The 27,498-nt window shown below is 38.6% G+C and overlaps 1 long non-coding RNA gene across 7 annotated transcripts in view; it reads right to left on the reverse strand.

Moving 5' to 3' along the window:
• Positions 1-25,190, reverse strand: part of LOC142827856 (uncharacterized) — a 112,023-nt gene extending 86,833 nt beyond the window's left edge. For all 7 annotated transcript variants that reach the window (XR_012902637.1, XR_012902633.1, XR_012902636.1 and 4 more), the window contains exon 1: positions 25,090-25,190. This is a non-coding gene — a long non-coding RNA (uncharacterized LOC142827856). The remainder of the gene's footprint in view (positions 1-25,089) is intronic.
• Positions 25,191-27,498: the final 2,308 nt, after the last annotated feature.

Below are 27,498 nucleotides of genomic sequence, written 5' to 3' on the forward strand. Positions count from 1 at the left end.
GAGCATTTGATGTTTGTGCGGCTTCTACATTAAGCAAAATGATATTCATCATCAATAATGAGCATCATTCTGCTTGTATATTTTAGCAGCCACCACATGGTTAATTCCAAACTGCTGTCTTACTCTAAAAATCAGCTCCTATAAGCCTTTTAATGATACAAAATGGTAAGCTAGGCAATGCCTTTCAAAAAATGAATGAGGACTGTTACAGGCATCTGTGTGCACACTTCCCCCTGGCTGGGTCATTATTTTGAACTAATAGCTGACCTTTCTGGCCTTTGGAAGACCATTGTGCTTAATGGCCTGAGTTAATTTGCTATGCTGCAGGCTTGGCTGATCTTTATTCTGAAATACTCAAAGCTGCTGCACCTTCTCCTCCTCCTTCTGGTGAAAGCAACTGCTGATATAATCCAGTTGGCACAACATTGCCTACGGGAGTGACCAGGCATGCTGCTATGAGACAGGACTGTACAGTAATTCACTGAGTCTTGACTTTCCAGGAAAGGAAAGAAAAGAATTCTGGACATAGACACAGAGAGAGAGAGAGAATAGGAGGGGAAGCTGGGTGGCAGGGGAGGAGTATATGCAAGGGGAGGGAAGTGAAACAAGTAAAACAGGCACTCCCCCCAAGCAAAAGCCTTGTTTTCCTTTCTTTAAACCATGTTGAAAGAACAGCGTTCACGCGATTTACTGTAGTGAAACTGAAATACTTATGATAGAATCTCTCTTTAGAAAACCAAATAAATATTTGAAAGTTGAAATTCTTTTGCCAGCCAGTAGCTCTTGTGTCTCTTCCAGCATTACTGGAGAGGCTGGGCTGAATGACTGTTTTAAACATCAATTAAGGAACAAACTAAAAAGAAAAGATCGAAAGAGCCATGTTCTCACAAATCCTCTGGCTGCAGCAGGCTCTGCCAGCTCCTGTAAGCTTTGCTGTCTTTCCCATTCCCAAAATCCTCCCCTAAGATACCAGCTTGGACAATAGGGGAGAAGAAGAATAAGATGAGGAGGGAGGAAGCCCTGCTAAAAGCTGCTTGAGAAAAAGAAGAAAATAGTTTTTAAGGCCCTTAGCAGCCTAGCTTCTGCTCCACCTGGCAGAAACTTCCAAAGTCCGGTACTGTATTTCAATTTCTGGCTTCTCTGCTCCTTACTGTGTGCATTACTGTATTTCCACTCCTTCCACTTTTTCTACTTCCAAGAACAGGGGTGCTAAGGTGAAGAGAGCATGAAGCCACCGGGAAGAGAAACACATTCTACTAAGCTGAAGCTGCCACAATTTGGGGAGAGCTGGAGAGCCAGGCTGTTTAGATTTGCTTTAATTATACACGTAGGTGTGCACATGGCCATATGTGTGACGTATGAGGGTACAGTCCACACCCAGTGTGAGTGTGGGGGTGGGGGGGCAGTACTATCCCTACCCTGAAACCTTGACTGCTGTACAATGCCTTCCTGAAGAAGCTCTTCCCATGGTCTACCACCTTTGAAATAAACAAACAAACAAACAAACCCAGCACTCTCCTCACATAGATGCACATTCAAGGCAAGCTGGACACAACCCCAACCATAAGACAACTCGCCTTCTTCAACACCCACTTATAATATATGTGTGTGGGGGGGGGTAGCACATATAGATAAGACGGTAACATCGTTTTCTTAAACTGCAGAAATGAGAACACACAGTATCTTTAGTTGATGCAGAAATTTTTAGTATTTGATATAGTGATAATAATGCAAATCTTTGGATCCCCATCAGGTTAAATTAAATTCCTGGAAAATGCATAAAAAAGAGAACAGCCAGATGGATCACGTACTGGTCAGGTGATACCCCCTACGCTCCCCTGGGTTGCTCACAAACAGCCTTCTAGCATGCGCACCACACCCTGAATGTCATAATATGTATACAGTCAGATATTCATGGAAACCTTCCAAAAATGTGCAGAGTATAGCTCAGTATTGTAAATTGCATGACTTAATTTCTCTACCCTTTATTCTCTCCTCTCCAGCTCACTCACTCTTGCATTGTCTTGTTTAAATGTAGTCTGTAAGCCCTTCAAGGCAGGAATGGTGATTTTTCTTGGTTTTGTTTTTGTATTATGAGACCCCCCACACCTCCTTTGGAAGCTGCATACATTTGCAGAAGTAATCAAAATTCAAAGCCATATGTCAGTGGTGTCCTCTACACTGCTCCATGGCTGTCAGCAATGACTTCTGCTTGTAGGCTCAGCCTCCTGATGATTCCTCCATTCCTCCACCTTTCTCCCTTTATCTTTTCCTCTCAGATCCATGGCTGGAGACTTAGCAAATGGAGGTGAAAGTTGAACTGGCCTCTTTCATAACATCTGGGCCTCATAGAGAGTAGGAACCTAACTCTGACTTCACTAAAGACAATGGAAACACTTAATTGGATTCCTGTAGCTGGACCAGCCCCTAAAATGCCACCTGTTAACTATTGCAGCTTTGAGTTCTGTCTAAATTCTTATTATTATTACTAGTAAATATGTTATGCCAGTGCCTAGATGTCCCAGCCAATGGACCCATTGTGCTAGGCACTGTACAAGCACCAAGCAAGAAATACATCTTAGGAACAGATAGTATCTAAATATCATCAGAAGTGAACAAGATCCTACCATTTCCTGCAAGTTGAGGCAAGATTTTAAATTATTCTTTAACCAGAAATAATATTTATTTATTTAGTGTGACCATGTCAAAGATATGCCAAGCCCTACACTCGCTAAGACATCTCTATTTTTTTCCATTTCTGGTGTTCTCATATAGAAATTTGCAGTATTCTCCCTCATCTTTTAAGCAGTAACATTAAAGACTTATATATCCCACCCACATTGGTTTCCTGCATAAAGATGATCAGAAGAAAATGTTTAATTAATAATCAAGCGACTCAGAACAAACTACCTTTCTGCAGCACCACATATTTTGCCACATTTTCTGTATGGTTTAAAATGTGTCTCTGTACTTTAATGTTGTCATTTTCTATATTCCCTGCTTATCTGGAATGCATTGCATTACGCTGTTTTACCAGAGCCATGCCTCGGGCACCATAATAGTGGTATGCTAACAAACCAAAAGGTGTTACTATGCTGCAAGCATTTCTAAGTATGCCTAATCAATCTGTGGAGGTAGCAGGCAGGATTCTATTCTGGGGTACTATTTCAGATTTTGGCACGGAGGAGGTGACCTGTGTATGCCAAGATGGGGGGAAAAGAGTAAGAGCATGAGGGGATGGACTGAGGACAAAGACTTCAGCAATGTTACTGAGCATGCTCAGTGCAAGCCAAGCACCAAATGGGGGGGGGGGGGGACCTAACCTATCTGCCCCCTCCCACACACACACACACACACACATCATCTCTATCTAGAGGCTACCAAGATAATGGAAAACTACTTTTTAGCAGACAACTTAGCAGTTAGCTGATAGGAGCACTGTATTGAATTCCTACATACATGAAAGACAATTAAATAAATATTAGACTCCTTCAGCTCTAACAGTAAAATATTCTTACATCTTGTGGCAAGTCGCTTAAGGGCCACTGCTTAGCTTTAAAAATTTAATGTATATTCTTACTTTTTTACTAACTCTGTGGAGAGAGACAAACTTTGTCAGGACTCCGGGACTCTGTCCCAGCTCTGGAAGGAGAGCAGAGTCTAGTGGGTTACAGCAAGGGGACAGATACATTTCAGCTCTACATAAGAACATCAGAATGGCCATACTGGATCAGACCAAAGCTCTTCTAGCCCAGTGGCCAATGCCAGGTGCTTCAGAAGGAATAAACAGAAGAGGCAATCAGAGTGAAGCATCCCCTATTCCCCATTCCCAGCTTCTGGCAAACAGATGCTAGGGATGCAATCTTTGCCCATTCTGGCTAGTAGCCATTGGTGGACCTATACTACTTGAACTTTTTTTGTTCTTACTGGAACCCTTTTATAGTTTGGGCCTTTCCACCATCTCCTGGCAAAGAGTTCCACAAGTTGACTGTTAAAAAATAATGTATAGGTGGTCCCCAACTTGCGACGCGATTGGTACCCGGGGAAGCGTCACAAGTCGGGGGCATCGTAACTCAAACCCTCATTTATGATAGGTGCCATGGGCCATCATAAATGTGGACTGAGGACATAAGTTGGGGGTTTTCAGTCCCTTCTGAATTTACAAAAATGGTTGTAAGTGTGGGGAATCGTAACTTGGGCTGTCGGAAGATGGGGATTTCCTGTATTTTGTTTGTTTTTAAATCTGCTATCTATACATTTAATTGGGTCTGTTCCTTGTGTTGTGTTAAGGCTCATCTAGACTACACGGAAGATTGGACAGAGGATCTCACTTCCGATTTCACTTTCGAAAGTGGACCTTCTGAAGTGAAAGTAATCAAGACACATTTTTTTCGGAAATCCCCCTTTTTTGAAAAGCTACATAAACCTCATTTTTTGAGGAAAAGCAGCTTTTCAAAAAAGGGGAAAGGGTTGCTGAAAAAAATGCATCTTGATTACTTTCACTTTAGAAGCTCCGCTTTCGAAAGTGAGATCGGAAAAAGATATGCAAATTCCTGTGGAATTTGAATATCCTCTTTTTAATCTTCCATGAAGTCTAGATGAGCCCTTAGTGATGGAATAAATAACATTTCCTTATTCTATTTTTCCATACCATTCATGATTTTCTAGACATCTAACATATTTCCTCACCTTTTAATCATTTATTTTCCAAGTTGAAAAGTCCATGTTGTTAATCTCTCCTCATATGGAAGCTGTTCTGTACCCCTATTCATTTCTGTTGCCCTTTCTGTACCTTTTCCAAATCCAAGATATCTTTTTTTTAGATGTGGTGACCAATCTGCATACAGTATTCAAGATGTGGACATACAATGGCTTTATGTAGAGGCATTTTTTTGTCTTGTTATCTATCCCTTTTCTAATGATTCCCAATATTCTGTTACCTGTTTTAGTATTTAGACTGCCACTGCACATTAAACAGATGTTTTCAGGGAACTATCCACAATGATTCCAAGATCTCTTTCTTGTGTGGTAACAGCTATTTTGTATCTAAGTTTAGGATTATGTTTTCCCATGTGCATTGCTTTGCACTTATCAATACTGAATTCCATCTTCCTTTGAGTTGCCCAGTCACCCAGTTTTGTGAAATCCCTTTGTAACTCTTTGCAGTCAATTTTGGACTCGTCCCTGTTCACACCTTTTCCCAGAACATTTATAAATGTAACACAGTAATCCAAATGCAAATCCAAGCAGTACAACATTCATTCCTACTCTTTTGTTCCCTCTTTCAAGTGGAGAACCTGGCGACACTTTCATAATCTAACCTCCTTCAATTACTTGAATGTTCAGCCTTTTGTTATTCTTAATCACCCACCTCCCTCTTTTTATAACAAACTCCCTGCCCCAAAAGCAAAGCTGTAAGCTGCTCAAACTCTGATGCGTTTAAATACTGCTTGTGGAGTCAGGGCATGCAGCTTTAAGCAGACCTCAAGTATGAAATCCAGGGGTTCAAACTCAGGAGGGAGGGCTACAGTCTCCCCAGTCCCCAATAAATGGTGCCCTTGGTTCTATCCCTTGTTTCCCCATGCTAGGGGGCTGGGAGCATGCCTGTGCACTGTTAGCTGACTAGGGAGCAGAGTCATCACTACAACAACTCTGTACAGTGGGGGAGGACATTCACAGCATGGTCAGAGGAAATGAGTTGAGGCTCTCAAGTGTCATTGTGGCCTGATACCTATCTGTTGGATTGGCCACTTGAAGGCAGTGATGGTCAGGCTACAATGAGGCTAGTCTAAATTATGCTTGGGGCCAAAGTAGGTGGTTTCAGAATAAGGCTTAGGGCTGTAAAGATAATGGACATCCACCTTTCTAACCCACCTGCCTTGGTTCCTACACCAAATGTAGCACCAACATACGTGATGATTTATTCTGTAGTCTTTCTGGATGAGCTGTTATCAGATGTCGGGAGCAATTTCATGTGTACTGGTTTCCTGTATGACTGCATTTTTCTTGGTCACTATCACCACTACTTCATAGGCTGAAAACTTTCCCCTCACACCATTCACCCACATTTTCTTTTATGCTTGATTCTTGTCTCACTCATTCATCACTAGGGTAAGAGGGTTATAGGCTATATTTTTTCTTTGCTCTAATTGCTATAGGGCAAGTTTATTTGTGGCTTGTCTTTTTCTCTCCAGTGTAATATACCAACTTCATAGTTATAAAATGAACTTGGAGTTAAGTAGGCTTTGCTTAACTCTGAAAGCGGAATAAACCAGTTTAGACTTATTAGACTCCAGTCTCCTCTCTCTCTTTCATCTTGTGTTGCCATTTGCAGGACACAGAAGGTGGAGTTGTGCATCTAATTTCTCCCCCTTTAGACTTGTGCAAAATGCAGATAAGGCTGGGGTAAAACTCCACTATTCCTATTTAGTAGTATTTTGCATCCACTCTATAAAGGGGCAAATAAATACACAGAGTGCAAGTCAATGGAGAATCCAACCCATAGCATGTAATGTTGCAGTAATTAATAATTACTTCAGCAATGAACTACCTGAGCCTTTGTAGGGGTGTTTATGAAACATAGATAAATTCTGCTTTCATTATAATCATGGGCTCCGTCTACACTGGCATGATTTTCCAGAAATGCTTAAAATGGAACAGTTTTCCATTATAAGTATTTCCGGAAAAAGAGCGTCTACATTGGCAGGATGCTTTTCCAGAAAAGCCCTTTTTCCGGAAAAGCGTCCGTGGCCAATGTAGACGTGCTTTTCCAGAAAAAAGCCCCGATCGCCATTTTCGTGATCGGGGCTTTTTTGCAGAAAAGACTACTGTGCTGTCTACACTGGCCCTTTTCTGGAACAGTTTTCCAGAAAAAGGACTTTTGCCTGAGCGGGGGCAACATAGTTTTTCCGGAAAAGCAGCTGATTTCTTACAGTAGATCGTCAGTGCTTTCTGGAAATTCAAGGGGACAGTGTAGACAGCTCGCAGCTTATTCCGGAAAAGCGGCTGATTTTCCGGAATAAGTGGCCCAGTGTAGACACAGCCATGCTGTTTTGAATTTTTTCACTGAGGTCTTACAATTATCAAAACAATATTGAAACTGAACCAACAAACACTATCGCATGCAAAAATTTTAGCAACACGCATAGTCGGTTTACTGCAGTGAGAAAATTTGCATAATCTAAAGATTTTAGCTTCAGGCAACTTATTTTAGATACCTGTTTTTTGTTAATATACTTCCTGTGGAATTTGAATCTGTTTCCAAGTAAGCATTGAGAGGGTACAGCTTTCTTTAAACAAAGAAACAGGAACGCTATTTAAAAACTGTACACAGCAAATGCATCTTGTAATACAATCTGCTAAGTAAAAATCATTCCCATTGTGTAACTAATAAAGTAGAAGCATTTTGGGAAACCTTCAAATACTGAATATATTGAATTTATCATATCCTAGTGTAGTTGAAAACAAATCTGGCATAAGTGAGATACGAAGTCTGTATTACACAGTATTAGGTTATGGTACATAGTATACAGAATCCCAGAATTCTTAACTGAGACAAAATTCTTATGGAAATATATAGGAGTTTTGTCAGAATAAATTAGAAAAACACTGAGTAAATAAGGTATGCTCAGCCACAAAATTGAAGGTTTCACAATATAGGCAAGTATTTAAAAATCTCTCCAGGCTCATGAGTCTGGCTTAAATATAGCCAATTTTGAATGTTTTATATTTTCCTTCTGTGTTGTTGTTATTTAAGCTTGAATGGTTCATGTTTTCAAGCTTTTCTTTGCAACCAGGACAACTAGAAATCTACTTTTTAAATATAATCATGTGACACTGGGAAGTAAGAGGTTTTTTTAAAAAAATACATAGTTTTGCAATAAACTCACACGAGGTGGCACCTCTTTCCCCACTCTCCCCACAACACACCTTTTTTATAAGGACTAGAGGAAAGCATCTCTTTACTCTGTGGTAAGAACTAACATGGATTTCTCAAGAACTGATCATACCAGACCAACCTAATTTCATTCTTTGAAAGGGGTACTGGCCTAGCAGATGGGGGTGAGGGAGATGGATTAGTAGTAGTAGATATGACATATCTTGGTTTTTTGGAAGGCTTTTGGCATGACATTCTCATGAACAAACTAGGGAAATGTGGGCTGGACAATATTAATGTATGGTTGGTTCACAACTGATTGAAGAATCATACTCCAAATTTAATTATCTATGGTTTGCTGTCAAATTGGGAGGACGTATCTAGTGGGAAGTCTAGAAATATGAGTCTTAGGTACCATACTTGTCAGTATTTTCAGTAATGACTCGGATACTGGAGTAGAGAGTAGAGAAATTTGTGGAGACAGCAAGCTGGGAGGGGTTTCAGGAACTCTGGAGGATAGGATTAGATTTGAAAAGGACTTTGACAAAGAATTGGTCTGAAATCAACATGATTAAATTAACTAAAAATAAGGGCAAAATACTTTATTCAGGAAGGCAAAAATCAAACATGACAATACAAAATGAGGAGTAAGTAGTGAGGCAGTACTACTGCTGAAGAGGATCTGGGGGTTATAGTGGATCACAAATTGAATCTGAACCTACAATGTGAGGTAGTTACAAAAAAGGCTAATATCATTTTAGGATATATGTTACCACAAGTATCAACAGTGAGACAAGGGAGGTAAAGTGTTCCACTATACTCAGACCTGGTGTGGCCTCAGGTGGAGTTCTGTGCCCAGTTCTGGGTGCCACACTTTAAAGAGGATATGGACAAATTGGAGAGAGGCCAGAGGAGAGCAATAAAGATGATAAAAGGTTTAGAAAACATGATCTAAGAAGAAAGATTTAAAAAACTGGTCCTGTTTAGCTTTGAGAGAATTAGATTGGGGGGGGGGGGACATGATAATCATCTTGAACTATATTAAAGTTTTTTATAACGAGAGTGGTGATTGGCTCTTCTCTATGTCCACTGAACGTAGGACAAGAAGTAGTGTCGGTAAGCTGTAGTAAGAGAGATTTTGTGTTAGCTGTTAGGAAAAAACCTTTCTAACAATGAAGGGATAAAACAACAAATGGTCTGGTAGCACTTTATAAACTAACAAAACATGTAGATGGTATCATGAGTTTTCGTGGGCACAGCTCACTTAAGTTCTGGAACAGGATTCTAAGGGAAATTGCAGAATCCTCATTATTGGAGGTTTTTAGGAACAGGTTAGTCAAACATGTTTTAGGAATGGTCCTACCTCATCATGGGAGGATGGATTAGATGATATCTTGATCTCTGTCCCAAACCTATATGTTTATAATTGAATAAGTTCAGAGCATAGAAAATGTTGAGAGCTACTGAAGTCAATATATTATAATTTTACTCAATGTGTAAGAAATTGTAGTTTGCATTTTATAGTGTATTATTTGACAAATAATTATACATTATATACAGATACCATTTTATTTATAATTATTAATATAGTCTCAAAATACCTAAGGAGATTATAGTCTATGGCATTAAGTTGAAGACTAATTATTATTAATTATTCATATCGTTTATTTGTATAATGGTAGTGTTAAGGATTGTAATCAGCTCTAGGCACTGTACAAACAAGTTAAAAGATTATTCCTGCATCAGAGAGCTTGTAATCTAGATTTATCATAAGACATTTATATAAGTATTCTTTTACAATTAATGATTTCTCAATGATCTTCAGAATATTTGTGAACAAAATACATTGGGCTCATAAATCATAACTAATCTCCGTTCCTTTGTGACAATATTCATAATTCGATTACTATTTAACCAAATCTTATATAAATTAAATATATAATGCAATATATTTGGAAGCTTTGGAATAGGCAATTAAATTATTTTTGCATCCAAAATACACATGCGTAATACAATTGGATACAAATATTTGTCATGTACATATCACAGAACTGTTCTCTAGAATGTATTATAATTATAATTATTATTTTATTTTTGTAACAGAGTAGTATTGTTGTAAAATAGAATTTCTACTTCCATGTTGCTTTGTATATTTATATTGTAGAGTAAACTTTCTTCCCCTTAACCTGATGGAAATGGTCATGTGGCCTCCTTGGAGAACCTAGTCTATGGTTACATTTCTAGAGTTCAGTGCAGAGTGGCTGTAACTCTCTTAAACAGGCAACTATGATATTGAAATGACCAACAGCCACTTAAAACCATGAGAAAACAAGATGTTTTGATGCTGAAAGAGAACCATAGGCTTTTTGTATGTTCTGTGGATTTCCCTTGAACTTGTACTCTGTCAACATGAAAGTGAAACAGCTAAGCTAAACAAGACATTTCTATACTAATACTGTACTAAAGTAAGAAGTGGAAGTATGTTTTAATATCATTATAACAGGCATAGTTGAGGAGGAGTCAAAATACATTTTCCACTAGAAACTAACATCTTTTATATGAAAATTATTCTGTTCATATAAATCCTCTGCACCTGATTAATATAATACGCAAAAGATGAGGGACCACATTTTGAAGGCTTTGCCCATGGCAAGATTGCCACTTCCATGGTAAAACTCACACAAGGAAGCTAAAGAAAGGAAATCTCAGGATCCTTTCATGGCATTTCCCTCAGATTATTGATTATTCCATCAAGGTCATGAAGTTTACATTGCACCTGTGGAATAAGATGCTGTGTCCACTTCCAAATGTGAAGTCCAGGGCCTCTAGTGGTTCCTGGTCCCTGACCTCTTTTTTCAATAGCACGAGATAACCAAGAATCCCCCTCTCTGTGGTTAATCTGCAGACTTTTTTGCACATATGCAAGGAATTTATAGCACCAGGCCATAATACCTGTTCCAGAAGTGGGAAGGGGAACTATAGATCCCCCAATCTTATTCCTATCCTGTGTGCTAACTGCCCACTCCTAGCCTTACTATTCCTGTGGTGAGTATTCTTAAGATAAAGAAACTTCCAGTCCTTCAACTTTGATCTTTTGGTGGTAAGTATGATGTCAAAAAGAAAACAGTTCTGCTGGGAGATGGGGAGATGGTGGACCAGTTAAGGATTTAATCTGAGGTCTGTAGGAATGATGGGAGAGAATACCAAAGAAGTCCTATTGTCAGTCACTCGCAGCAGCCTAAAACTAATGTCTTGTCTTGACTTATGTGTAATAAAAACACTCAAAAGGTTTGTTCATGATTTTGGACCCACAATAAGAACTGACTGGAAAATCCAGGTTGGAAATGGTACGAATGTGTATAAAAATATATATCTGCAAAAATCACATTTTTTTTATAGGAATATATTTCAGGCTTAAAATTCTGACCAACTCTACCCACCATGTTCTGATGACCTTATAGTTAGGCTAAGCAGGTTTGTGCAGTTTAAAATTTAACATTATCAGTAAGCTGGAATAGATGATTATTTGAGAGAGGACTTCAATGAGAGATGCAACAATTCCCCATTACAGTATATAGCAGCCTTGCAGAGGCTGCAACAACAGCAGAATGCTGAGTAGAGTACTGTTTGCAATATTGTCTAATGTATAATACTAGATACCCCAAAGACTAGAATGACTGGAAGGGGAGTTCAGAAAACAGCAACACTAATTATTAAGTCTGAGAGAGTGACTCGGGCAATACTAAATATTTGTAGCTTGGCTAAACATTACCTACCTGGAGGACATACTTGACTTGGGGTGTAAACAAACTCTATGAGTGTAAAATAATTGTTCAAAAAGATCCATACTCACTTCAGCTGGCCAAAGAGCAAAAGTTGTTAGTTGAATAGTCTATAAAAACATAGTGAAGGTTGTAGAATATAATATTCACTCCAGACTTTCCAGTCATTGCTAATAAATGCAAATGGCATAAAATTGGCTTCAGAAAATTAAGATGAATATCAGAATAATTTTCTGACAGTGAGGACTGTGGTATCATTTCCCTAGGGATACAGTGAAAAAAACTATCTCATCAGTCATTTCAAGGATAACTAGATGAAGTACTTGAAAATATACAGTAGCAAAGAAAGTGATTATGCATTGGCACTGGTATAGAATATATAATCCAGAACCACAGGTTTTTTCATGAGTCTGTTGAATATACTGTTTCCATTTAATTTTTTGGTTCTTTCAGAACATGTACTGCTCAGAAGGATCTGAGAGTTGTGGTAGATCACAAGCTCCACATGAGTCAATAATGTGAGGCTGTTGCCAAAAAAAAAAAAAAAAAAAAAGTTCCAAACCCTTGGAGGTGATAGCATAGGCACTGGCCCTCCTAGACAAATTAGCAGGTGCTCCTGCATGGGCAGCCATGCTCCTCCTTTGATTCCCTTCCTCCCCTCTCTTCCCCCCCCCCCCCCGCCAGCACCACCCACCATTGCAAAGCAACTGTTTTGAGGCATTCAGAGGCTCTGGGAGGGAGGAGAGGAAGAGGGATGGGAAGTGCTCAAGGGAGGGGGAGGAGATGAGGTAGGGGTGGGGCCTGAGAGTCAAGCACCCCCCTCACCAGAGCAGAATTTGGCACCTATGGTGATAGTAACACTCAGCCTCATCTGGAGTACAGTGTCCAGCTTTAGCCACCAATGTACAGAAGGGATACTGAGAAACTGGAAAGATACCAGAAGCAAGCAAGCAAAGATAATCAAAAGGATGGAACACAAGCCATATGAGTAAAGGCTGAGGGAACTGGGTATGTTTAGTTTGGAAAAATAGAATATTGGGGGCGGGGGATATGACAGCTGTGTTCAAATACTTGAAAGGCTACTGTGCAAAAAGATGGAGAAAAATGTTCTTTCTTGTCATAGCAATGGGTTCAAACTATAGCATAGCCATTTTAGATTAAATCACAGGAAAATCTTCCTAACTGTAAGAACAATAGATATATGGGTAGTTCATTGTTGCAGGTCTCATATATGGTTACACAAATGACTCCATAGCCTGAAACTGATGCACAGAGTTGGTGGCACTGAAGGAACGGGAAGTCTGTGTCTATGATATTTGATGATGATGCTCTGTAGTGCCTTTCACATGCAACCTGGGGATAATTTCATCCTGCTCAAACTTATCACTTGCTGATCTTATAAGAGATCTCTGCTCAGTCCTGTTCTGAGCCATTTTCTCAAGTTCTTTGGGACTGATGCCAGCCTACTGGAGACAGCTCTTCAGATGATCTTTGAAGAGCTTATACGGATAAGAGCTTCTTTCTTTTGCCCTGACTCAGCTCCCCATACAAGATCTGTTCTGGGAGGTGGTGATCTTCCATTCTGATAACATCCCCTGTACACCTAAGTTGTGCTTTCAAAGACATTTCCTCAATGCTGGTTGTGTTTGCTCTCTCAAGAACTTTAATATTGGCCACTCTGTCCTGCCAGTGAATGCTCATTATTGAGTGGATGGAGAACATATGAAATTGTTCAATCTGTTTAATATGACATCTTAAAACAGCCCATGTCTCAGATATATACAGGACAGATGTTAGAACCACTGTATTTTATATCTTTAATTGGCGGTGACACAGATGTTTGTTGGTTAAGAACTTTTGTTCAAAGTTGGCCAAGGCTGAATTTACTAATTCTGGAAGAGATTTCCTTATCAGGGAAGCTTTCACTTGAGATGGTACTACCCAAATACTTGAGTTGATCTACATTTTTCAACTGTGTGTCTTGGATGAAGATGGCTGGCACTGGGCACTGGAATGAGGTGCTGGTTAGAACAAGACCTCTGTCTTCCTGAAACTGATGGTGAGGCCAATAAACTAGAATGCTTCAGAAAATCTTGCAAAAAAGACCTGAAGATCACCTTGTCTATAATCAATCAAGGAGCAGTCATCAGCAAAAAGTGTCTTGATGAGAAGCCTCTCCAGTATCTTTGTCTTAGCACCGGGTCTTCAAAATCAAAGAGGGAGACTTCAAGTCGGTAATGGATGTACCTGATCCAAGTACACAGCTTTGCTTCTCTCCACTGGAAATTTCAGATGTGTTAGAAAAGTCACCATTAGAGAGTACTTGCATTGTCATGTGGTCATAGAATAGATGGATGATTTGTGAACCTTCTAGGACAGTCCAGTTTATGTAGAATAGCCCATTGTCCCTCTCTGACTGTATCAAAACAAAAGAATAATGGAATCAACTGCCTAGAGAATTCATGGAAGCTCCTTCACTGCAGGTTTTCAAAGGAAACGAGCTATCCATCTGTCTTGATTGGTTTAGCACAACAAATCCTGCATTTTGGCAAGGGGTTAACTAGATGACCCTGGCAGCCCTTTCGCACCCTATTGGGCTATATGATTCTCTGCATGGTCTTTCCATTTGCATCTTGCATGTCACTAAGATGATATCCTTACAAGATTCCCATGAAGATTCTAGTCCCAAATTTAGACTTGCCACAAAGAGCTCCTTTCCCCCCTTCAACTAAACTATTGGAATATGATCCAAAGCCCACTGAAGTCAATGTAAAGGTCAGGTCCTCAATGTGGTCTTGAAAGTATGTTGCAAATATATTATTAGTAATTTTCATACACAAGTCTGACTGTAAATTTTATCTCACACATTGGCATTTTATTAAATTTTATAGAAATGTTATAGTAACATGTACCTGCAATCATACATCATTATAAGGCAAATAGATGCATATTATAACAAAGGTATATTGTATATAAACATTACTGTTCTAAGTTCAGCATAAATCAGTGACTATGGTGCCTAATGAACATAAAGATTGCTCTAAGCAAAGTGAAATATGTAACTTCAGAGTCTTGAGGGGGGAAAATATTCACTTGCATTATTCACTTAACCTTTTGCTCTTGTTCTTTCAGCATGTTAAATTGCCCTTTCCTAATGCACAGAGAAAGTGTCTGTCTTGTCATGATCTGAAGAAGGTGTCTTTCATATCTCAAGTCTTTTGATCTAAGAATGTAATATTTAGGTAGATAGCTTAGGCATGTCTGCCCTGTTTGCCAAGAAAGGATTTTAGTTCGCAGTTTGAGAGATGCAATATGTCAACTACATGACAAATATTATGTAGATTTCACACAGAAAACATAGCACTTAAATAAACAATTCAACATGGGAAAAGGTAATTCTAGAACCCATTGCCATTTGTCCTTAGAGCTGATTGGAAAACTATTTTCTTTTCATAGGAGAGTTTGCGCTATCAATGTTTACCATCCCAAATAGGGATGAAAAGTTAAAATGTTGTTTTTTTAATCTTTTGCATATTTCATTTTGATCATTTTAAAAATGTGTGTTTCAGTTTCAACCTTTAAAATATTTACACTTTTTAAATAGAAATTCACTAAAATTTCAAAATGAAAGGTCCTTTCAATTTAGAAATATAACTTTGTTTTAAAATGTTTCAATATTTCCTTTAGAAAATCTAAAAACCTTTTTCTATTTTTTTTAATCTGGAGTTTTCTCAGCAGTGATCCTTCTCTGTTGCTGAAGCAATTTTGGTTTCAACAGACTGGCATTTTCTAATGGAAATTTTTTTTGTCAAAAAAAAAAAAATCACTACCATCTCTATTTGCATCTTGAATATCTCTGAGGTTAGAATCAGGACAAAAACCACCATATAAAAGAAACAAAAATAGACCAGTGCATATTTTGATATTAACTAATCCTTAGGAGGCAAAAGCAAAGCATGATAGTGTTCTTTTAGCAGGTCCTATCCACTTCCTTGAGCAGCTAATTTGAGCACTAAAAGGAATGCTTCTGTAGTTTGCACTGTATCTGTAATTTTTTTTATATTAAATCCCAATACCATTGTTAAAACATCTTTGATTAAAGAAACAGTCACACCGAATTATAAGGAGAATTGGTATGTTACCATAAATGTGTACAGTATAATCTTACAAATTAAGAATGGTACAGATTTAACCTATCTAGTCCTGCGCTCTCTGGTCATCCATAGTCCATCACGATTTTAGTTAGTCAGATGTCCACTTATCATGGGTGTGTCCAAGTTTCCTGTGGTCCCATAAAGTTTGTTTACTGCCACCAGTCCTGGCAGTGCTGCTGTTTTGCTGTGCTGTTATTTAGCTTTAATTTACCCCAGTATCTCTTGTGAGATCCCAGTAAACAGTAGAAGTGTTGCAAATGGTGCTAGACAGTAATAACATCCCATGATTTGGCAAATTCTCTGGTTTGAAACCAGTCAGGTCCCAAGAGTGACAGATTAGAGAGGTTCAACATCTAGCAATAAAAATATCTCTTTCAGTACCTCAACATTTGAAATTCTGGTACATACAGGATCAACTGTACATACAAGATCAAGCATTATTTTAGAATAATTTATCCATAGTACATTTCCAGGCTGTTATCATCTTTATTGATGCTTTCATATTTGTAACAAAGATGGATAAAACCAGTTTGGAATAATGTGGCTCAAAGGTCTGGATGTTGGGAAAGTATTGTAAAGGTTGAAGAAAATATTGTTTTAGGAGTTCTTTTATATCTGAGTGGACCATTATACAAAGTAAATTATGTTATTAGGAATGGTCTAAATTTTTATATGGATTTTTTTGGTGGAAAATTGGAACTTTCAGCTAAAAAGAGAATATTTTAATTCAGACATTCCATGGTGATGTCTCATGCTTCCATTTTCTCCTATAGGCTGGATTTCCCCAGCTGGAATACATATCCTATGAAAAGAATTGAGAAGTTGAGAACCCAAACCAAAACCTTTTCATGGGCATTTCTGCCCTGGCAATGATGTGGTCCTGTTACTCAAGAATTAGGTACTTGCCATTACATTAAAGACAAAAATAACACAGGGAAGTGATTTATGTTGGCATAGCTTTCCTATTTATATATATTAACTTGAAATTCAATTCAGAACTACAGTCAAAATGTAGTTTAGGGCTCATATAGCTCAGACTCATGTTTGAGAGGTTGAATGTGATCTAGATAGTCTATCTGCCCTTCTTTCACTACTGTTTTATGACCAATAAATGAAATGCTTATAAATGTGCATTGCCATTCTAGAAGCAGATATAGTAATGCGGAGAGGTTTGAAAAATAAATGAAAGTGGCCAATAAACAAACATTAAAAAACAAAAATCTCTCATTTTTAGACTGCATATTTAATATTCACTTTTCCCTACTAGATACTGTGCTGCTATTTGCAGCCATTGGCTAGGTATCTCACAGAAACAACAGTTGCATTAAGGGAGTGGGAAAACCCACTCATTACCAGAAGTTGTTTTGATAATGTTGACTGGAATGAATGATGCTTTTCCCATGCTTATGCTAGATTGTCATTATAGAAAAGGAAAACTAGATGGCATCCTACCAAAAAGGCAACCGAAGGTCAAAGTAGAATTTAACTTTTTTGAAGGTGTCAAAATAGGAGAACATATTAGGCACGGGCAACTTATTGGGATGCAAAACAAATGTAAGTGGAACCTTTTATGAGGTAAGAAGAATTTGGTTTAATTTTATGATCATCCTTACTTTGTTTATTCTTTCCATTCCTCTGTACTTCTGAGTTCTACCTATGACTTGACAAGGAATTGCCTCAGTGTCCTGAGAGAGATTGTGATGTATTTTTGTTTCACCTTAAGCTAGAATTATCTGAAGTCGCAAGAAAGACATTTTGCAGGATTTCCAACCCAGTTTTGCAAACTCAAACTATTCAGAAGCTTTGGGCAATTATTAAATAGCTCTTGCATGCTTATGAGAAGCCATCTGAAGCATTTGCTGTTTGTCCCCCCTTAATTCAATTACATAAAGTAGAGATAGGTGCCTGCAAACATGAAGGAGCAATCTTATTGTCTCAAAAATAGTGCTGAGCCTGCAGTGTACTGATTGTATGGAGTTTGGAACTGACCACTTGGAAGTGCTGACTCTGGATGTGTGATACTACTGTGGTGGCTAAAGGCTAAAGACATCAAGCTGAAGGTAAATGTGGGGAAGTCAGGCTGCAGGGCAGAAGTGACAGGTCTGACTCATCCAGGAGCCCCGTGTTGACGGGGGGTGGGTGCAGCAGAGAGCTCTGGCCCCTGCTGCTGGGCAGTAGTGGAGGGCTGGCAGTGGTTGCAGAGTCCCAGCAGCTGCTGAGCCTTGGTCCCAGCAGTCGTAGCAGCTGCAGAGCCCCACCAGCCTCAGAAGCCATGTCAGCCGTGGAGCTCCATCCTGGGTCAGATCTAATGCATCTGAGGGTGCTGGAAGAGTTGGTGGTTGTTGTTACACAGCCATTAACTATTAACTTTGAAAACTTGTGATGGTCAGTGAGGTCTTGGATAATTGGAAAAAGACAAATGTAGAGCCCGTCTTTAAAACAAAAAAACAACAAAAAAAAAAAGGAAAATCTGGGACAGACCAGTCACTGGAGAAATCATGAAACAGGTTCTCAAGCAATCCATTTTGAAACACTTGGAGGAGAGGAAGGTGATGAGGAATAGTCAACATGGATTCATTAGGCAAGTTATGCCAGACCAAACTGATTGCCTTCTATGATGAGATAATTGGCTCTGTGGATCTGGGGAAAGTGGTGGCCATTATATACCTTGACTTTAACAAAGCTTTTGATATGGTCTCCTACAGTATTGTTGCCAGCAAGTTAAAAAAGTATGGATTAGATGAATAGACTGTAAAGTGGTAGAAAGCTGGCCTAGATCATTGCGCTGAACAAGTAGCAATCAACAGCTCTATGTCTAGTTAGCAGCCAGTATCAAGCAGAATACCCCAACAGTTGGCCTTCAGGCCAATTTTTTTCATTAGCTTCATTAATGATCTGGATGAGGAGATGGGTTGCAACCTCAGCAAGTTCTCAGATGACACTTAGCTGGGGGAGAGGTAGATCTGCTGGAGAGTATGAATAGGGTTCAGAGTGACCAAGATAAATGGGAGGACTAGGCCAAAAGAAATCTGATGATGTTCAACAAGGAAAAGTGCAGAGTCCTGAACTTAGGATGGAAGAATCCCATGTACAGCTATAAAGGATAAAGCCCAGCAGAGGGGAATGAAAATGGTTCTGGATCTGGAGCACATGGCCTATGAGGACAATCTGAGAGAACTTGGTTTATTTAATCATCAGAAGAAAAGAGTGAGGGAGGATTTGATAAAAGCCTTCACCTACCTGAAGGGGCAGAGGGATTTTTCCAAAGGGGATGGAGCAAGGATATAGGTATAGATTGGATATTAGGAAAATTATTGCAGTATGAGGGTGATGAAGCACTGGAATAGATTACCTAGGGAGGAGGTGGAAGTTCCATCTTTAGAGGTTTCTATGGTCAGTATTGACAAAGCTCTGCCTGGGAAAATTAGTTGGGGTTGGTCCTGCTTTGAGCAGGGAGTTGTTTGAGATTACCTCTTGGGATTTTTTCCAACCCTAATCTTCTATGTTTCTATGATAATTCATATAAGATTTAATCTGTTGTGAGGTATATTGATCACCAGCCAAGAGAGTTATTCAGGATTTATCCAGCTAATTGTACTGTGTGTTATGGGAGTAAGTATGTAAGGCAGGCAATTTCTCTTCTAGTCCATGAGGAATAGCTCATTATGTGCATCTTAATTCCTTGTTTAAATTGTAGAACTGATAACCATAACTATGGTTTGCAGTTGAAGTTGTGAGAAACTTTGTCTCTCCTGAGTTTTCTTTAAGTTTAAAAATGACCTGGAAAGGGGTTTGATTAATCTGGTCTTAATTTCAGGCTTTGTAACAAGGAGCAAAACCAGGCATGTTTCACTTGGGCTAGAGTTTCTTTTCACAGATCCAATCACAATATGCTCTTTTCTTTAAGGGATTAAATGCTTCATCATAAAAATGAAAGTTGTCCATCTGCATTGATTACAGTATTGTGCACTGAGGTAATTTAACAGTACATCTCTAAACAGATTAGTAAATACTAGGAGTTATTACTATATATAATCTGTTAGGCTATGTCTACAAAGTTATTCTGAAATAATGTATTGTGTGTCTACACAGCAAGCCCATTATTTCAAAATAAATTCAAAATAACAGGTTTCTTACTCCGACTCCTGTAACCCTCATTGTATGAGGAGTAAGGGAAGTTGGGAGAAGAGTGCTCTATTTTGAAATAACTGCTGTGTAGACATCACCAAAGGTTGAAATAAGCTTGTTCAACTTAAGCTATACAATTATCGTAGCTCAAGTTGCTTATTTAAAGTTTAGCCCTGCTGTGTAGATGTGTCCTTAGTTACTTTACTAATACTACTTGTGTTGAATTTACTATGAAAACATTTCTCTCTTGTGCAAATTTGCACAGATCATACCTTTGTTTACCATATATAGATAATCATAAGTCTATTTTGGGTGGTCTGGGGTATTTCCCCCTGCTTTCTACTGGCATGCATGTTTTATTAATTTAGGTGAGAAATATAGCTAATGGTGTTAACGTAACTTACTTAATGTTTAACAAATAGCATTAAATAAGATTTGAGGTTCAGCATACAGAGACTTCTTCCTGCTTCTTAAACCTTTTATTAAGAAAAAGGAAAACCAGGTAAAGCTTTTGAAAAATAAAATATTACATAAGGTTTTTATTTTAACATTCTTTGTCCCCTTTCCCTTTAGCAGGAGGGAATTTTTAGAAGGCAAAACCCAACAACCTTGTTTGACAGTCTTTTAGTTGTTATAAAAGATGCTAATAGATGTCTTTTTAAGGACAAGAGAAAAGAGTTGAAAAGGGCTATAGCTGTTGATGCTCCTGTTGTTAAAGTCTGATCCTCTTTCATCATTGGTGGTATTTGGGATTCAGATGTAGCCAATAGATGTTGCATCACCTCGTGATGAAAGCATGATGGTGAAGCTTTCTCCAGTAGTTAATTTTCCCCCTCAAAGTATGTCCAGAGAGGGTATGGTGAGTGGAATAACCTCACCCCATCATTATTTTGTCCATCAGTTAAACCTAGTTTCAAACACATCCATTTTAGTTCACTGATTGCCAGTTTCACACTCTTCTTGTTGATCAAGCCTGATCTTATCACAGTCCTTGAGTTATGTCAGTAGAACGTTTCATTGGACTAATTCCACTTTTTCTGTCTTTCATATCTATTCCTGTCAAGGTTTGTGGTTATAGGCTACTTTGACATCTTATGAAGTTACACCCTGGACAATTGAACTCATAAAAAGGGTAAATTTGTAGACCCAATTATTACAACATAATGCAGTATTTTTCTCTTTCCCCCCACAACTTTCAGCCCAGCAGCATTAGCACTCTGCATCCCTAACCTGAGAATCCCCTGAGTAGGAATATTAGCTTTGTGTCACAGTGCCATTTAGAGCCCATTTCAGATGCTGGAGTGCAGGAGAGAACTTCCTTGTGTCAAGGAGATGCCATTCAAAAAGACTATGTTGGGCAGTGGATGGAAGAGTGTGCATAAGAGACATATGCTTTCTGCACCAACCATCACCCAAAGAATGGAAGGCAGCAAAGGCTCCCTGTAGGGAAAAGAGCATTGGTCACTGAGAAAGATGAAGGGACAGGGATTCATGGAATTGGGGTATCTTGAAAGACCCCAGAACTCCTCCTGTAATGAAATGCTAAACTGTGTTATATTGTTCTGCTAACAGGTGACACTGTACATAAAATACTTCATTTAAAGCTAACCTGAGCCATACCTGGCACACCATTAAAGGATCTTATGATGAAAAATCTGCTCCATATACACAAGCACTATGGCCAGTTGCTATCAGGTATGGAAGAACATGACAGCTGGTTAGTGGAGGAAAACTAGGAGACACAGAATAAAAGGTGGTGCCGGGGGTGAGGGGTGGGGGGTGGGGAGGGTGTGTGTGTGTGTGTGACAGAACTTGTATAGGGTGGGCAAGGAGTGACAGAGTACTTCCAGCATGTACTGGACCTGTTATATGATTTTCTTTATAAAATACATTATAAATCATAGACACACTTTCAATTAATCTGTGGATATGTTTCAGGTATATGTTGCAGTGCCACTGGCAGCCTATTGGGGACAGGGGAGCTAAGACTGTCTCTTGAGCCAACATGTTTCTGCTCCCTGACAACAATGTTTGGGTTAAAATATCACTTCAGTGTTTTCTCTCACATCACCGACTTGTGCAGGCCTTCTCCATGGCTTACCACTAGTGTGGAATACAACACAACAGCTGTCAGCTGGATGGAGTAGGATCGATCACATTACATACAACTTACATTCTCTATTTTGGTGTCTTATTGTGTTATGGATTGAATTTAAGTTGGCCTGGTTGGTTTATAAAGCACTTAGTCGACAGCTCGGGAATGGCCTGATGCTGTACTGCTATCAGATAGCTGGGTTCTGGCATCATCCACTTTTCAGGAGTTCTACTCTCTTGTTTTGATTGGCAAGTAATCAAACATGTCTAGTATTGATCCTAAAGGTCTGGATCGTGCATCATCTGGGCATCTGCCTCAGTCTAACACTTCCCACTTTGAGCACATGTAAAAATATTCCACTGGTTTTTATTTTAATTACTGTCAAGTTATACATATGAACTCCATATTTTAATAGGAGGTATTATGGTGTGAATTCAGACACTAAATGTTGGTTCCTTCATGTATTATATTCACACACAGTAATGAACTACTGTATAGCACACTAATTGAATCATTTGAAGATAATAAACTCAGAAGATATATTCTTTTAATAAACATTTTTACATTATCTATATGATCATAGAGCCTCATCCAGAGAGTCTAAGTATACATTGCTAATTCTGTTTTCCCTCCACTCCTCTCCATACACTCTCTAACTTTATTCCGTCCCCTGTAAAAGTTATCCAATAATTTCCTAAAAGAATCATTTTTCCTCTCTTGGTTGATCTCTGTTATGAAATTTAACCAGATTGAATGTGTAGGGCGAACATCTCAGGTTTCCAGTTCCAGAGTATGCTTTTATGTTCCAGAGTCAACAGGAAAAGAAGAATTACAGCACATAGCTAACTTAGGTTCATATTTCCCTAATGCCTGAACAACAGGAAGCAGCAGAACTGAACTGTTTCATAAATTTCTTCCTGGGTGATACAGACACTAGTGCAGCATGTTCAGATCTGTAGCTAGTCCCTGCAGCAAGATCACAATGCTAGAATATCTTGCGAACACTTCTCACTCATAAAGCTAAACTGGACACTACACTAGGGAATATACTGAGAGGAATATTCCTGCACTAGAATGGAGCTGGACTAGATGTACCTCTTATCTCTATCTTTTTAACTTGGTCCAATTATTTTATAGGCCTACTGTCTCCAATTGTGATAATTTTTTTTCTTCCTTGAGCACTCTCAGGGTATGTCTAGTCTACAGGGTTTTGTTGACAAAAGTGGACTTTTGTCGACAAAATTATACCTACATCTACACTACTGCTGAGTTATGTTGACATAACGTCGACAGAGCGTGGCAGTTTTGTCGATGGTGGTAAGCTTCATTCTACGAGGAATAACACCTTTTGTTGACAGAGTTCTGTCGTCAGAAGGCATTATTGCATCTACACTGTCCTTTGTGTCTACACTCTCATGACGACAAAGCGGCTTGCTTTGTCAACAGAACTGGATGTAGTCTAGACGCTCTTTGTCGACAGAAGCTTTATCGACGTCAACAAAGCCTCTGTTGACAAAAGCCTGTAGTCTAGATGTACCTGCATTGTCCCAAGGCATGAACTGAGGTGCTCATTCTCTTTCATTCATTTCAGTGGGATGATAACTCTGGCTCTAATGAAAACCATTCAAATGCTTGTTGTCAAAGGGGCTGATGGCAGAAATGTGGGGAGGGACAATCATCTGGTACTATGTTCAGATGACTTGTACATTTTTGTCAAAGTGCCAGAAATTTCAGTTCCACTTTCAACAGAGATTACAGAGCAATATTGCATCGTTTCTTGGCACATAGCATTCCTCATCCACAGAGTTTCTCTGTCCTCCTTTTCAAATGGAAGCCAAATATAAATATCTGGTGAATACTCAGACTTAACTTGATTTCATACATTAAACAGATAATTGTTCTTTATTAATAATAATTGTGTTACACTAGGCTCCAGATGCACTAATTATGCTAAGGTCTCATTGTACTAGGCATTGTACAAATAAATAGTAAAGACAGCCCCTGTCTAGAAACACTCACAATAGAAAAAGACAGAGGATGGAGAGGAAACAGAAGCAAAGTGACTTTGGTAGCAACACATCATATTTGTTTTGAAATTTTCCTGAAATTTTCCTTTGTGAGGAAGACTAAAGTTCCAACATTTTAAACATTCTGGGCAGTCTAGGTAGGGGTCTTTTGTGTATTGAATCAATATATCTATTGTTTACACCTGGGGACTGAGGGAGAATTTTCCAACTATTTTCCTTATAACCATGCTACAGACCAAAGCTGTTTCTAGCTCTATGTTACTTTGATCCCATTACAAAAGCTATCCTGTGGACAGGGCTAGTTTGTATTTGTGGAAAGAAAGAGGCGGTTTTGAAGTAGGCCCTATTCTGCAACTGTCTGTGTACAGAGAACTCTTGCACATGCCCGGAATCCTGTTGAGAACTTTAGTGTCCATTTGCTTCATATTGAAGGACTGGGATCTAAAACACTCACTAATCAACAATTCTTTCCTGTGTCCTTTGAACTAAATCATTTTTTCCCCTTTCTTGTTTTCGGAGCTTGAGATTTCAACAAAAATAGATTTTTGGGGGGCAAAATGCACCTGCTTTCAAAGAAAAAAAATTATCTTTAAAAATAACCAAAATGCCAGCACCAAAAACTTTTCAGTCAAAAATAGGAAATGTTGTTTCTTTTTGTTTGTTTTGTTGTTGGACAAAAATGAATTTTTCCACTGAAAAATGTTGACAAAACCAATTTTTAAATTAACCCTGACTTATTTGAGTAAATGATACATAGAAGTGACATTGTAAACACAACTTGCACAGATACTGGTGGCAAACAGCATATTATAAAGTGCTTAGGAAGTTATTTCTCAGATAAAAGCAGATTAGTTTACTTTAATGATTTACAATTTACTTGATTAAGATTAGTCTTACTCTTACTCTTGTAGTCGACAAGAGTAAGTCCAGGTCCAACACTGGGCTCTCAAGCAGTTTATTTCCTGACAGCTAACAGCTGTGCCCAATAAGTGGAAGAACAATATAACAAAGAAGCACCATATCTTACATCCCTTCCTGCAAGTCTGGAAGCCCGGGTTGGCTGCGGATGAAGTGGGAAGTTGTCTCAGCTTCCAAGGCACCGGTACCCAAAGCCCATCGGTGAGGTTCAATTTGCTAGGCTCTGAGGCAGCCTTAAATACAGTTTTCCTGCCTTGTTTGACAGCTTGGAAATTTCCAGGAGTTACTCATTACGTGCTGATGTAGGGCTTAGCTGTTAGTTATCAATCTGGTTCGGATCTAGGTCTGCTTGTTCTTTGGCCCTGTTTACATGATCAGGTACATTAGGGTAAACAGAATTGTTTATGCATTCTTGCCCTTTACCTTCATCTTATACTTGCTATACTGGCAACAATGCTTATCTTAAATGGTGTATATTCCCAAAGGCTTGCTTCTGGCTCATCAGAATGCCAACTGGGCTTTATATTCCACAAAGTAAAACAAAAACAATCTCTTGCTGACTCAATCATAAAGGTGCTGTCAGAGTTAGGCTGCAACTTGTACAAGTGGGACTTATTGGGTTTCCACAGAGAAGAGCCTTCCTCCCCGTTCTAGCTTCATCCAGACCTAGAGGAGGAAGCAGTCAGCCCTGTTATCTTATTTGCTGGTCCATGAGTGTCTTTTGTCCACTCCCAGCTCTTCTAGTTGCTAAAGGACCATTTCTCATTAGTTTTGCCAAAGGGTGATGCTGGAAAATTTCTCTTCTCAATGCTTAGAGGGCTAAGTTTGTTAGTTTCTCCTTTGGTCAGCTTATGGAAGGAAGTGGGACCTCCAGAAGGGGGCATCATCAGTAAAGAGCAGTCAGAACACATTGACATGATTGACTTTGAGTTGTTCCAGTTTTGTTATTATTGTTATTATTGCTCCAGTGCCAGTTTAAGAAAAACCTATATTTAACTCTGACAGAGACTTAAATTCTTCCTATTTCTAAGAAAGTTAAATGGAATGTGGAATGTGGTATTCACTAGATACTTGAGCAATCTCTAGTATGTAATTATCTCGCACACAAATGCTTGGAGATTGTACTTGTAGCCAGAAGCATCCCAGGTTGGAAGAGTTCTCTTCATAATGTTAACATTGTTACAAAAAAAATAGTGCATCCTATGACTGGATAATACATCAACATGTCGAAACTTTGCTATCTGCCAGTAACTCTTAAGTGTTTACTTGAGGTTTTATCACAATATTCTAAAATATGACTGGTATGGTTTTTAAGAATTTAAACAAAGCAATCCATCTCATATAAAAATAACAACAAAAAATAAAACAAAAACACTTTCTGGCCCAAATTCAGTAATGTTCTTAAGCATCTAAATAGGCCAATTTACTTCAATAGGGCTCCGTGTTTTTTTAAACTTTACACCATGTCTGGCTCGGGGCTGCCATGAGTGAACTCAGCAAAACAAAGTCAAAAATATTCCAACATTTAAATATATTTATTTCTACTGAGGTTTTGCACTTCTGTTTGTTTTCTGTGACTATTCTAGTGAATGAGTGTATGTATTGTGGTACTCATGGAAACATTGAATTTTAGGAGATTTAGTAGAAAAAGGATTTTGAATTTGCTAATGCTAGCTTTTACAATATCTCCATTTTAAGACCTGTGCTCAACCACTTAAGGAACAAAAGACAATACTGATTGAGATCTCTGAGTCCAAAGGCAAAATACTGCTCAGATTTCAAATACTTGCAATAAATTTCTTGAGAGAGATCTACAGAACAAAAATAATTTTGCAGAAACCAGTTAGCACATTTTCAGCAACTAATAAATGAGAGTTTATAACTACTTACTGACAACTGGCAAACAGAAACAGAGGGAAGATTTGTTACATATTATAATTAATGATCTATTTGCTCACCTCTACTGCTTCACTTGTAAAGGGCAACTGTGGGTTACAACTAGTCCAGCTGAATTAGATTCTGTCATTGTGCTGCAAAGCTACAATGAATTTGAAAGCTATCAAGTGGTAAAGTCAGGTACAAGCTTGGTTCTGAGAGCATGTGGAATAAAATAAATTATGTGTACACAAATGCTGCTGGGATGCTAAGATTTTACTAAATTTTAGTGATGAAAAATCACTATAAAGTATTTAAGAGAGAGCTTCGTGCAACTGGAAAGAATTGTGCTGTAGGCATCTGGTTTTTTGGTAAAATTAATATCGAGAATTGTAGACTCAAAAAATTCAAAATTAGAATGTTGAGTCTTTGTTTGCCTTCTAACTTTTGAGTGTTCAGGGTCCATTTTTCCAACTTCTCTCTAAAAGCATAAATGAAAGCTAAGATTCTCACATGTATGGTTCCAGGAATTGGAACTTTACAAAAAAAGATACCACATATTGAGAGAGACCAGATAAAAAAATCACATGACTGAATTCTGTAAGGCTATGTTTATACTATCACTTATGTTGGTATGAGTTAT

The sequence above is a fragment of the Pelodiscus sinensis genome, chromosome 3 (assembly GCF_049634645.1).
Source record: "Pelodiscus sinensis isolate JC-2024 chromosome 3, ASM4963464v1, whole genome shotgun sequence".
Classification (NCBI taxonomy): Eukaryota; Metazoa; Chordata; order Testudines; family Trionychidae; genus Pelodiscus; species Pelodiscus sinensis.